Raw genomic sequence first — 12,622 nt, 5'->3', positions numbered from 1 at the left:
GTTAAAAATCTGTGATTAAGTTGACTGTCAGGAGCAGTTAGAGAAGTAGCGGTCAGTAAATGTAAGGAATGAGATGTGTGGATCATTTAACTGTTATTTACGTATCAAATTCTCCCAATTTGTCACTGTGACACATTGTGTCTAAGCGAAGTTACCCCTTTTCTCCTGCACTAGAACGACAGTATGACAGATTGAGGACTGCTTGAATAAATCGGCAAGGACGCAGTGGGAACCATTTCTGGGAAATATAAACATCCTGTTGCTATACCACATAAAGTGTGATTATATGATGTTAAAATAGTAGTAATGGAGGAGCTCCCTGGAACAATGCAACAGCTTAATGTAGATTACTGTTCCCATTTGGATTTGGACATAACACAATATTTAGCAGGAATTTTGAACAAATGGGAGATGTGCAACTGACTAATATCAAAGTACAACCTCTGTATGGCAAGAGACTACCATGGAAACAGCAATGTGATTTTGGACAACAACCTGACAGTTTGAATAGTCTGTTTAAGGTGGCTGACCAATTGTAGAGTAAAGATATATAACAAATCTTTATGTCAAATCGCAATTTTATAGATTTCATGATGAAACTACAAGAACATTTTAAGTCATCCTTCGCTAAGGAGCATGGTATTACCAGACTAGAGGCTACGATATACAACTACAAAATGGATCGTTTGTTTGACCCTCTTCAAGACTGGTTAAGTGTATTATACTCTAACAAATAGTATTTACAATGTGCTCCATTGCACTCTGTGTCAATCACGTCCATGTGGTGTCTGCTAACCAATAACTTACAGAACAGCTGCTGTGTGGTGTTTAATAACGTTCAATTGTTTGCCTCCCGAAACTTGAGTGGTGTACAAATAACCCTTCCTGACACTAAGGTAAAGAAAAGCTTATACATTATATTCTGTCGACAACACTTAATTATCTACCTGTAAATTACGTGTTGGTCCCTAACACTAACACGAACAGAGACAACTTAGGTATTACACAGAAGCGCTATGTTAAAGCAGTGAAAACACCTTTCTCTGCCGGCCACTGTGGCCGAACGGTTCTAGGCGCTTCAGTTCGGAGCCACGCTGCTGCTATGGTCGCACGTTCGAATCCTGCCTTGTGTATGGATGTGTGTGATGTCCTTAGGTTAGTTAGGTTTAAGTGGCTCTAAGTACAGGGGACTGATGACATCAGAAGTTAAGTCCCATAGTGCTCAGGGCCATTTGAACCATTTTTTTTGCCCATAGACAATGTTATCCCGCAAGTCCTAAAAAAAGAGTTAATGTACTCAAAATGGAAGCATATAAATTGCAATGGGGAAAAGAAAAAGTTATTACAGATGTGCAGGCAAAGCTTACATATTGCTTTAAACACTACATATGCCAAAATCTGGCTACGACTGCGGATTGGAAGTTTGCATTAGTAGTCAATATTTACACTACCACCTATGACGCAAGCTGATAGGCTTCCTAAAGTACTGTATATCCAGTTATCCATACTACCTTCATGTTGCGTTATATATAGAGTCACATGGTGTGAGGGCACAATGTCAGCAGTAGTGTCTTGTTGTTGCTTATTAACAGTGCCGCAGCTCCACCTTATGGCTGCAGTCAAATCGTTTACAGCGCATGAGAACTGGACAAAAGATGACATTTTAATATCATTCGGTTGTAGTAGCTTCCACTGATTGTATTGGAGTATCCGATCTGATAATGTGTGTCCTGTAATTGTATGAGGTGACTCCGTCATGTTCTGCTAGCATTGGGTCGGAAGCCCCTCTGCAGTTTATCTATGGGCGTTCACATAGACCATTAACTATATTCTATTTGCATAAATCTATAATAAGCTACTCGGACTTCAACAGAAGTGCTATATTATAACAGGGGAAGTATTTTTCTCCACTGTCGGTGTTGCTGTCTGTCTGTCACTATTTGGTACTCTGCCATACAAATCGCCGAATTTACCATTGAACTATCCAATTATGTTATTATTTGTCACCATTCTTTTGCGGAATATGCTATCATGGCATTAATTTATATACAGCCCATATATTCTACCTCATAAAATTGCACTATAAATCTACTGGAACTAGCCAGCTTCAGTAATTCTATAAAGCTTGAGAGAGGACAAGTTACTCTCTCAACTATTTTTCGTATACAGAAAATTATCAAAGATTTTATTACAACCTGACACACACCTTGAGTGAGACTCTAGAAAGTTAACAGCCTGAGCAGACATTGATGGAGCCTGGCAGGGCGCTAAAAGCATGACGTATTTTTATGGTTCTTAGCTTGTAGAAACGGCATGTCAGGAGTTGGAAGCAGTTGGCAGCGAGCCCCTCCATCAGTAAATCTTGACAGACAGGCCCACAGCCGTACAGGGCAGACAGAGTAGACAGAGTAGCCCCTCATCAAGACAGGGCTCCTGCAGAACAATGCCATGATACCTACATTGGCGCCAGCCGAAGCCTGGGCTGGAGGCAGCAGATGGAAGGAATGTGTCTAAACAGTGGAGTTGTAAACTGGGCATTGTGTGCAGAGCCATGTGTCATAGAAATTCACATGTTTTTGTGTTTGCCTATACTGTAAATAGACCTGTGACCCACTTCCATGAGCTGCCTCAGTTGTATAAGAAACTCCAGCATCTGAGAAACGTTTAGAGATACAATCTTTATTACCACTCATAGCTAGGACTAACAAGCTCCAAGGCACAGGCACGTTAGATAAATATCTTTAAGATTATATCTGTTTACTTGTTGCCATGGGAAGTGACGTGACTTTGGAGAAAAACGTCTTACTCCTCCGTAAAAAAAAAAAAAAAAAAAAAGTAATTGGCGGTTTCTTTTTTCCAGGGATGCAGGTTTCTTAACTCTTGACCTGGGTCGACAGGAATTTGTGCTGTCATGTGGGAGGGGATGTTTGGCGCCTCTAAAGCCCTGTGATTGGCTCAAGATGGCTTGAAGACGGTGTCGTTCGTGTGCACTTTGTGGGAATACGGATTTTTTTTATGGAAGAGTTGCAAAGTCTCAGGTGCTGGACTTTAGTCTGTAAGCATCTTCTGGTTGAAGCTCTGGCATGTGTGGTTGGTGCATGGGACCTGTCCTGAGACTGACTTTACTTGCGAGTTGTTACACTGGAGAGCCTGTGGTGAAGTTCTTACTGTACTGGCAGTGTGACTTCAAACATCCAAAGGACGGATGTATGTCACTTTATGTTTTTCATGGTGTCAACACGGAAAACAGAGCCATAGAGCATGTGCATCTCCATCTTTGTATTTGTTCCGTATGGTGTTAGCGGCCCACGCTTTGTACGCGTGTCGACTCTAAAGGCTCAGTTGATATGAGCCATCGCCTGTCTTGCGATGTAGCCTGTCTATGGTGAATTTTGCCAGCGCCATGTGAGCGCCATCGGCAATATATTTTGTATGGGGAATTGCAGGGACAAATGCAAGTCATGGAAGAGTGGCGAACCCTAGACCTGGAAATAAGATGCAGAAACGAAATGGTGGACCATGGATGAGAAAAATATATATAATGCATAAAGCTCGTGTTTCATTTCAGCAGCAATGATCCTGACAGAGGAGACCAGATGCATCCTTGGACCAGGTAAAATTTCGTGTACGTAATCATAAATACCACTACAGAAGTTCGAGGTAAACCACCAGCACCCGAGTGAGCAGATTCACTTCCTGACCACTTCAGCATCAGCAGACAACACCGCCACACATCGAAAAATAAAAGAGGGATATACAAGGAATAAAATGCATGAAAATTCGCTTCGGCAGTGTTAGCAAATGCATGGGTTAGTACAGTAAGTTAGTATTTAGTACTGGGAGAAGTCTGCTCGTTGGTGGAGGTATAGAGGTAACGCCAACGTAAAATTAGAGTGCGTGATAGGAGTAGAACTAACCAGAAACTAACAAAAACACGAGCACACACAAACAAAGACACCTCACACCACTTAATTTACATCCATACAACGTTAACAGGGCCCTGCAGTCATTAAATTTATTTTTGGATTTGCGTCCTTAGTAATAAATTAAATAAATATATTATGTAAACAAAAAATTTGTACTCATGATTATTTTCTTTTCATGTACATGAATTGTATCGATGTAATGATACTCGTGAGAGAATATGGCACTTGACCACCCTTGAGGATTGTACAGACTCCGAAAATACGGCAGACTCGATATCACGGTCCATGCCAGCCAGCCAGGGGCGAGCGGTGTGGGCAGCCGTAATGAGTCAGCTGTAGCAGCACAGGTGCGGGGGGACCGCCTGTTGCGACAGAACCTGGCCACTGCCAGCTGACGCACCTACGTCACACAGCCCGGTCAGCCACCAGTGCAAGCGGCACATCTCAAGCCAGCTAAGACAGCAGGACACCACCAGGTGCCGGCAGCAACCCCGTAGCGGCCAACAACCCGCCAGGCCGCTAATCGAGGGACAAGCAAATCGAGTGGTACCACAGTCGATGCACACACCGAGGCTAACCGACTCAGCGGAAGACCGAGAGTGACACATCTCTACAACAAGAGGTGAGCTAATCCAATGTCCCACACCGGAAGCGCGCGTTCCGATGCAAAGTTGAATGGGAAGAGCAGGGCTGCCCCACATTCTGCTAACAGTGAATGGATTTCTACACCAGGGGGCAGGTTGCACATTAAACGCAACGCTGTGACGCCAGGCTAACTGCTGCCTGACCAGGATGATGCCAAGGGTCCAGCTAAGGCCCGAAAGCTGCCCAAGATGCTGGTTGCTGCCCAGACCCCAGATGCTATGAGACGAGAGGAAACGGCAAAGATGTCTGCCACCACTGCTGCCACGTCATGCACTGTGTGAGACGCCATTCCACTCTGATGCAAAGTTCTGTTCTTCCGTCCTACCAGTCATGGTTTGTGCATGTGCTTTAGTGCCATGTTCTCAATTCGTGTGACATTTTCAGCTGTAAATTTCGCTCCCCAGGGACCCTTGCACAATCATTTTTATATAGCCGCATAACAGGGTAAAGTTCCAAGGTTTTTCAGTGTAGGCTGGAGGCGATACCTCACGTGTACAGTGAAATGCAGTGTTATACTACAAATAAGACAGTTAAATGGTTCAAATGGCTCTGAGCACTATGGGACTTAACAGCTGTGGTCATCAGTCCCCTAGAACTTAGAACTACTTAAACCTAACTAACCTAAGGACATCACACACATCCATGCCCGAGGCAGGATTCGAACCTGCGACCGTAGCGGTCGCGCGGTTCCAGACTGTAGCGCCTAGAGCCGCTCGGTCACCCCGGCCGGCTAAGACAGTTACGGTTGACTGTTTAACGACAGTGATCTCTAATTGTAGAGTAAACTTATATAGGACATTGTATGCGTCAAACCACCAAGGCTAGGAGCGGGCACCCTATTTGGTAACCACCTTATAGGTTTTATATGATGACTAGGTACGTGACTGTACGTGGTACTAACTGGCTGAAGACTGCTACAGAACGGATTGTGTGTTACATCTGGGTGCAAGACTGTTTAGGTACATAGCTGATAACATGTCAACTATTCTGTTATGGAATATAATAATGTCAGTTCAGTAATTATTGGTAATTCTGTACCAATATTGCCGCTGTAATCATGTTATTTCGTTTCTGTTTTCCATGTATCACAACGTCGATATCACCATCTCTGCAAACCAGCATTGTCATACTGTTACACTATAATTCTGACGAACAATACCTCGTATTTACAGGTTTTGTTTGAGTCCTAACGTGGATAATGTAGTTGAGGGCTTGATATTGAGCTCCAGCTGAGTAGCATCATGGGCGAGTAGAATCTGTAACGTCGTTTCCAGCGATTATCCACAAAATTTTTTAGAACATGCCGACTTTCACATCTACATATCTGTACTTTATAGCGAATAACATCAATTTAATACCGACTGCGGTGTTTGTTTAGCCTTTATAGTGAAGGATGGTCATACAAAGTCTTATGTTAGGTATTATGCGTTTTATGATGATTCCTTTTGTTTGCAATGCGTAGGAAATCATATTTTAGTGGTGATTTTGTTCATATTACGACAAACATTTACTGTAGTGAGTCACATAATTTAGATTCAGTATTTAATTTGTGCTTGAAATGTGTGAGGCGTCTTGAAATATATGTACGTAGATTTTTTCGATTTATCGACTCTGACATTGCCCTCGGAGACGTCACCTCTCCTACTGTTGCAGTCTTTGTTCGTGGGTTTAAAAGCTGCGGAGGGCCTTGTGTTCCCCAGCAATATTTTTGGTAAAAAACACTTCTTCCTGTTTCCCTCCTTTCCTAATGGCATAATTGTGTTGCGCGCATGTGTATTTGTAGCAGTATAGCTGGTTACCGGTTTTTATTACTGCAAGCCATAATTTCTGGAAACGAAACTGCACAGACTGAATGCACACTTTAGGTTTTAGTATACGTGAACATGGCTCTTTTCAGGCTGATGACGTGTTTTCTATAATATTGTGAACAATAATATCGGACTAATACAGCGTATAAAGTTTGTAGGGGGTCTTCTGACTGCAAGCTGTTGTTATTTACATAGTCTTTAGTAGGCTCGTGTCATTTGGCAATCAGTGACATCGTTTGTATTTTTCCTACTGAATAACATGATCTATTATCTTTTTCCTTCCTAACTTGGTGCTTGAGGATTATTTAAAAGTAAGGAAATATACGCTTTCACGGTGTGTTGTGAGTAGTTAAATTCAGTGTGACTGTTTGTTCACTTAACTAACGCGTATGTTTCGGAAGCTATAAGCCTGATCAGGATAGTTTCACTACATCAGATTATTTGACCTAGCTTCTAAGATGTCAACTGTTATTAGTCTTTGAGATCTACCACTGAGGCACATACTTCAGTATTTTGGGAGCCACCAATTTGATGAATAATTGTATATATGGCAATTAACTCACACTTTCAGTCGCATTGCAGACGGCTTTTGTAATATTATGACATCATACAATGTTTTTCATGTATTAATCTCAACCAGCAACATAAACGTAGTACTTTTTGCACTATCTCGCAAATATTTGAGAATATGCCATGAGTAGTTACTTTCAGTCTTTGTGGCAGCTTAGGCAACACTTATCGCTCTGCAGTTATAGGCATAGTTTTTGACGTGGATAGTTTTGTCACGTAGAATTTTTAGGCTGATTTGTCGACAGTTGAAACGTACCATGGGGTTAAATAATTCTGAATCTTTAGCACTAATTTGTCGAATATGTGTAAATCTGGAAATCAACCCATGCTTTGAAGACAATTTTTTTTTCCAATATTGTGACATCAGACAGTGTCTCATCAATGAATCTTAACTAGTAACGTAAATATTCCACCTTTTCGTGCTGCTGCTGTATTTTGTGGACATTTTATAATTTTTTCAACATCTTAACATGGCTCTGAGCACTATGGGACTCAACTGCTGAGGTCACCAGTCCCGTAAACCTAGAACTAGTTGAACCTAACTAACCTAAGGACACCACAAACATCCATGCCCGAGGCAGGATTCGAACCTGCGACCGTAGCGGTCTTGCGGTTCCAGACTGCAGCGCCTTTAACCGCACGGCCACTTCGGCCGGCGTTCAACATCTTAGACGAGGAAAAAAAAAATGTACGACTGGGTTGTGTTTTTTTAACAGTGCAGTATTCTATTCATGGCAGTACGAATTTGTTATCTACAAATCGAACTTCCCTCAACCTGCTACTTAAACTTCATATGTTTCGTGCTACTGGCGTATTTTGCAGATATTACAGAATATCTGCAACAACGTAGATGCGGAAAATAATTAGTTTATGACTTTGTAGCTATTTTTAATTGCTATTGGAGCCATTTATTGATGTGGTACAAAGATCGATCTATGGTCGATATTTTCAGTGAAGCCATCTGATGGTGACTGGTGGAAGTGGATTTACTACTATTTCGCATTTTCTGGGTTTGTGGGGTTATATTTAAGGTAAAACGTTCAATGAATACAAATTCCTAATTCATTATTTATATTTTCGAAGCAAATGCTGGTTCTTAATTATTTATAGAGCGATGGCCATTTTTGAGTGTACCTATATGCTGATGCGTAGAGGGAGACCAAGAGATGAATACACTAAGCAGATTCAGAAGGATGTGGGTTGCAGTAAGTACTGGGAGATGAAGAAGCTTGCACAGGATAGGGTAGCATGGAGAGCTGCATAAAAGCAGTCTCAAGACTGAAGACCACAACAACAACAATATGCTGATGACAAGGGCAAGTACGATTTGTACGTGTGATTGCTTTTATTTACGTTTTCAGAGTTTGTGAGCAACATGTCTGTGGCAAAAAAACTAATTTTCATCAAATAAGGATTCCTTTTTCGTTATTTATATGCTAATGTTCGTTTTTATTCAACTGTAGAGAAACTTGTTATCTACTCATTCTAATATTTCATGGGGAATAATATATAACTTCAAATCTAAGTTAACAATGTGAGGACTGGTGACCAGTCCTCAAACGAATTTTTTGCAAGTCAGTAATGATGAGTAGGCTGAAGTTTAAGAGACTAGCCAGGAAGAATCAATATATAAAAAAGTGAAATTGAAGGTACTAAGGAATGAAGAGATGAAATTAAAGTTTTCTGAGGCTATAGATACTATGATCACGAAGCAGTTTAGTTGAAGAGGAATGGACATCTCTAACAAGAGCAATCACGGAAGTTGGAAAGAAAAACACAGGTAAAAAGAAGGTAACTCTGAAGAAACCTTGGGTAAAGGACGAAATACTTTAGTTGATAAATGAAAGAAGAATGTACAAAAATGTTCATGGAAATTCGGAACACAAAAACACAAATGCCTTAGGAATGAAATACTGTAAATAGGAAGTGCAGGGAAACTAAGGCGAAGTGGCTGCATGAAAAGTGTGAAGAAATCCAAACAGAAATAACTGTCTGAAGAACTGAGTCAGCATATAGAAAAGTCAAAACAAATTTCAGTGAACTTAAAAGTTTGGGCGGTAACGTTAAGAGTGGAATGATAATTTCAGTTTGAAATGCAGAGGAGAGAGCGGGTAGGTGCAATGAGTACACTGAAGGCGCCTGTGAGGGGAAATGTGTGGTAACGTGATAGAAGAGACAGGGGATCCAGTGTTAGAATCAGCGTTTAAAATACACTCCTGGAAATGGAAAAAAGAACACATTGACACCGGTGTGTCAGACCCACCATACTTGCTCCGGACACTGCGAGAGGGCTGTACAAGCAATGATCACACGCACGGCACAGCGGACACACCAGGAACCGCGGTGTTGGCCGTCGAATGGCGCTAGCTGCGCAGCATTTGTGCACCGCCGCCGTCAGTGTCAGCCAGTTTGCCGTGGCATACGGAGCTCCATCGCAGTCTTTAACACTGGTAGCATGCCGCGACAGCGTGGACGTGAACCGTATGTGCAGCTGACGGACTTTGAGCGAGGGCGTATAGTGGGCATGCGGGAGGTCGGGTGGACGTACCGCCGAATTGCTCAACACGTGGGGCGTGAAGTCTCCACAGTACATCGATGTTGTCGCCAGTGGTCGGCGGAAGGTGCACGTGCCCGTCGACCTGGAACCGGACCGCAGCGACGCACGGATGCACGCCAAGACCGTAGGATCCTACGCAGTGCCGTAGGGGACCGCACCGCCACTTCCCAGCAAATTAGGGACACTGTAGCTCCTGGGGTATCGGCGAGGACCATTCGCAACCGTCCCCATGAAGCTAGGCTACGGTCCCGCACACCGTTAGGTCGTCTTCCGCTCACGCCCCAACATCGTGCAGCCCGCCTCCAGTGGTGTCGCGACAGGCGTGAATGGAGGGACGAATGGAGACGTGTCGTCTTCAGCGATGAGAGTCGCTTCTGCCTTGGTGCCAATGATGATCGTATGCGTGTTTGGCGCCGTGCAGGTGAGCGCCACAATCAGGACTGCATACGACCGAGGCACACAGGGCCAACACCCGGCATCATGGTGTGGGGAGCGATCTCCTACACTGGCCGTACACCACCGGTGATCGTCGAGGGGACACTGAATAGTGCACGGTACATCCAAACCGTCATCGAACCCATCGTTCTACCATTCCTAGACCGGCAAGGGAACTTGCTGTTCCAACAGGACAATGCACGTCCGCATGTATCCCGTGCCACCCAACGTGCTCTAGAAGGTGTAAGTCAACTACCCTGGCCAGCAAGATCTCCGGATCTGTCCCCCATTGAGCATGTTTGGGACTGGATGAAACGTCGTCTCACGCGGTCTGCACGTCCAGCACGAACTGGTCCAACTGAGGCGCCAGGTGGAAATGGCATGGCAACCCGTTCCACAGGACTACATCCAGCATCTCTACGATCGTCTCCATGGGAGAATAGCAGCCTGCATTGCTGCGAAAGGTGGATATACACCGTACTAGTGCCGACATTGTGCATGCTCTGTTGCCTGTGTCTATGTGCCTGTGGTTCTGTCAGTGTGATCATGTGATGTATCTGACCCCAGGAATGTGTCAATAAAGTTTCCCCTTCCTGGGACAATGAATTCACGGTGTTCTTATTTCAATTTCCAGGAGTGTAGCTCTGGAAGACTTATTGCCGGCCGGACTGGTCGAGCGGTTCTAGGCGTTACAGTCCGGAACCACGCGACCGCTACGGTCGCAGGTTCGAATGCTGCCTCGGGCATGGACGTGTGTGATGTCCTTAGGTTAATTAGGTTTAAGTAGTTCTAAGTTCTAGGGCACTGATGACCTCCGAAGTTAAGTCCCATAGTGTTCAGAGCCATTTGAACCATTTTTTTTGAAGACTTAATATCGAATCAGGCAGAAGGGATAGATAACATTCCTGCACTGACAACAGACAAGTCGTGCAGTTTCCGTAATGCTCATACCGAGCCTCCGGGCCATCACAACCTGTCCTCGGTGATACTCAGATAGATCGCGCGCCTTCCCCATTCTACACACGGAGAGCACGCTCACACAGATACTGTATGCACCGAGCATGTGTCTGACCATCAGTCATTCCGCTGCAGGTGACGCTGCTATTGCCTGGATAATCGTCGGTGGTGCCAACGTGAGCCATAGCTTGCAGTCAACTGCACTCTACACGCTCTATACCCACCGGGAAGGCTGCTCCATAGCTCGGATGATGCCCCTGGCAGACATACTGAGTGCACAATGGCTTTCCTTCCAGCCGTGAACGCTATATTCTCAAGGTCTCCACAAAGCACCTAATGCTGCAGTTGTTTATAACTTGCAAACCCCTGCCCACGTGTACCTTCTCGGACCCCAGTGAAGGAAAGGCCATGTGTTCCGTCAGAGGGCGAATAGTGGAGACCAGACGGCCAGCCTCCACATTGGCCCTCGGCCTCGAGTGTCGTGAACGCGTTAGTACCCACCACTCACCCTGTTGTTAGGTAAGGTCCGCGATGTGGGGTACACTAAGAGGTGCCTTGACAGCAGAGCCCGTGAAGCCCGTGGGCGAAACAAACGGTGTAAGTAGGCTGTTTAGGTTTTTATATTGGTAACGCCGTATAGCGCTCTATATGAAAATCACTGACTGTGCTGTGTGCAGTCTGTGACTGGTTGGCATTGTTGGAATAGTCGGTATTGTAGTGTTGGGCAGATGAATGTGAACAGCGCGTAGCGTTGCGCAGTTGGAGGTGAATCCACCAGCAGTGGTGGATGTGGGGAGAGAGATGGCAGAATTTTGAGAGCGGACGATCTGGACGTGTGTCCATCAGAAAGAGTAAATTTGTAATACTGTATATCATGAACTGATATATATATATATATATATATATATATATATATATGTATAATGGCTTTTGAACACTATTAAGGTAAATACATTGTTTGTTGTCTATCAAAATCTTTTATTCGCTAAGTATGCCTATCAGTAGTTAGTGCCTTCATTAGTTACAGTCTTTTATTTAGCTGGCAGTACTGGCGCTCGCTGGATTGCAGTAGTTCGAGTAACGAAGATTTTTGTGAGGTAAGTGTTTCATGAAAGGTATAGGTTATTGTTAATCAGGGCCATTCTTTTGTAGAGATTATTGAAAGCCAGATTGCGTTCCGCTAAAAATATTGTGTGTGAGTTTAGTGTTGATCAGAATAAGTAAAGAGAAAATGTCTGAGTACTTTCAGATCTGGTCAGCTCTTTGAAAATCAAATAATGTAAGAGGTTTATCAGCAGAGTAATTCATAAATTTTTCTAAGGGGACGTTTCAACGGCACCTCAAGTGTCCAGATTCTCCGCCACCGGTATATCCGGCGCAGCAGCCTGAAGGCGGCTGACCGTAACCAAAAGTGCATTCAGCTGTTTCCTAACTGAGCATCACCTCCTGCATCTGCACACAAAACGTGCACTCGTCTTTCCCATCTTAGCAAGACTAACCGAAGAAGTGAACTGCAAAAGTACACAGAAACCTAGATATGCAACTTGCTTCCCTCGTGTCGCTTCACCAAAGGATGCCGATGCCTTAATGAGCTGTGTAGCAGTTTGTTTAGAAGAAATGAAAACTGCGCTACAGACTGCCTGAATTTAAACTTATAGTTAAAAATGCGAGATGAAATCTCTTAAGCAGAAAACACCATGACATTGAAGAAATATGCGACAATG

This window comes from Schistocerca piceifrons, chromosome 3 (genome assembly GCF_021461385.2).
Source record: "Schistocerca piceifrons isolate TAMUIC-IGC-003096 chromosome 3, iqSchPice1.1, whole genome shotgun sequence".
NCBI classification, from domain to species: domain Eukaryota; kingdom Metazoa; phylum Arthropoda; class Insecta; order Orthoptera; family Acrididae; genus Schistocerca; species Schistocerca piceifrons.
This window is presented reverse-complemented; position numbering follows the sequence as displayed.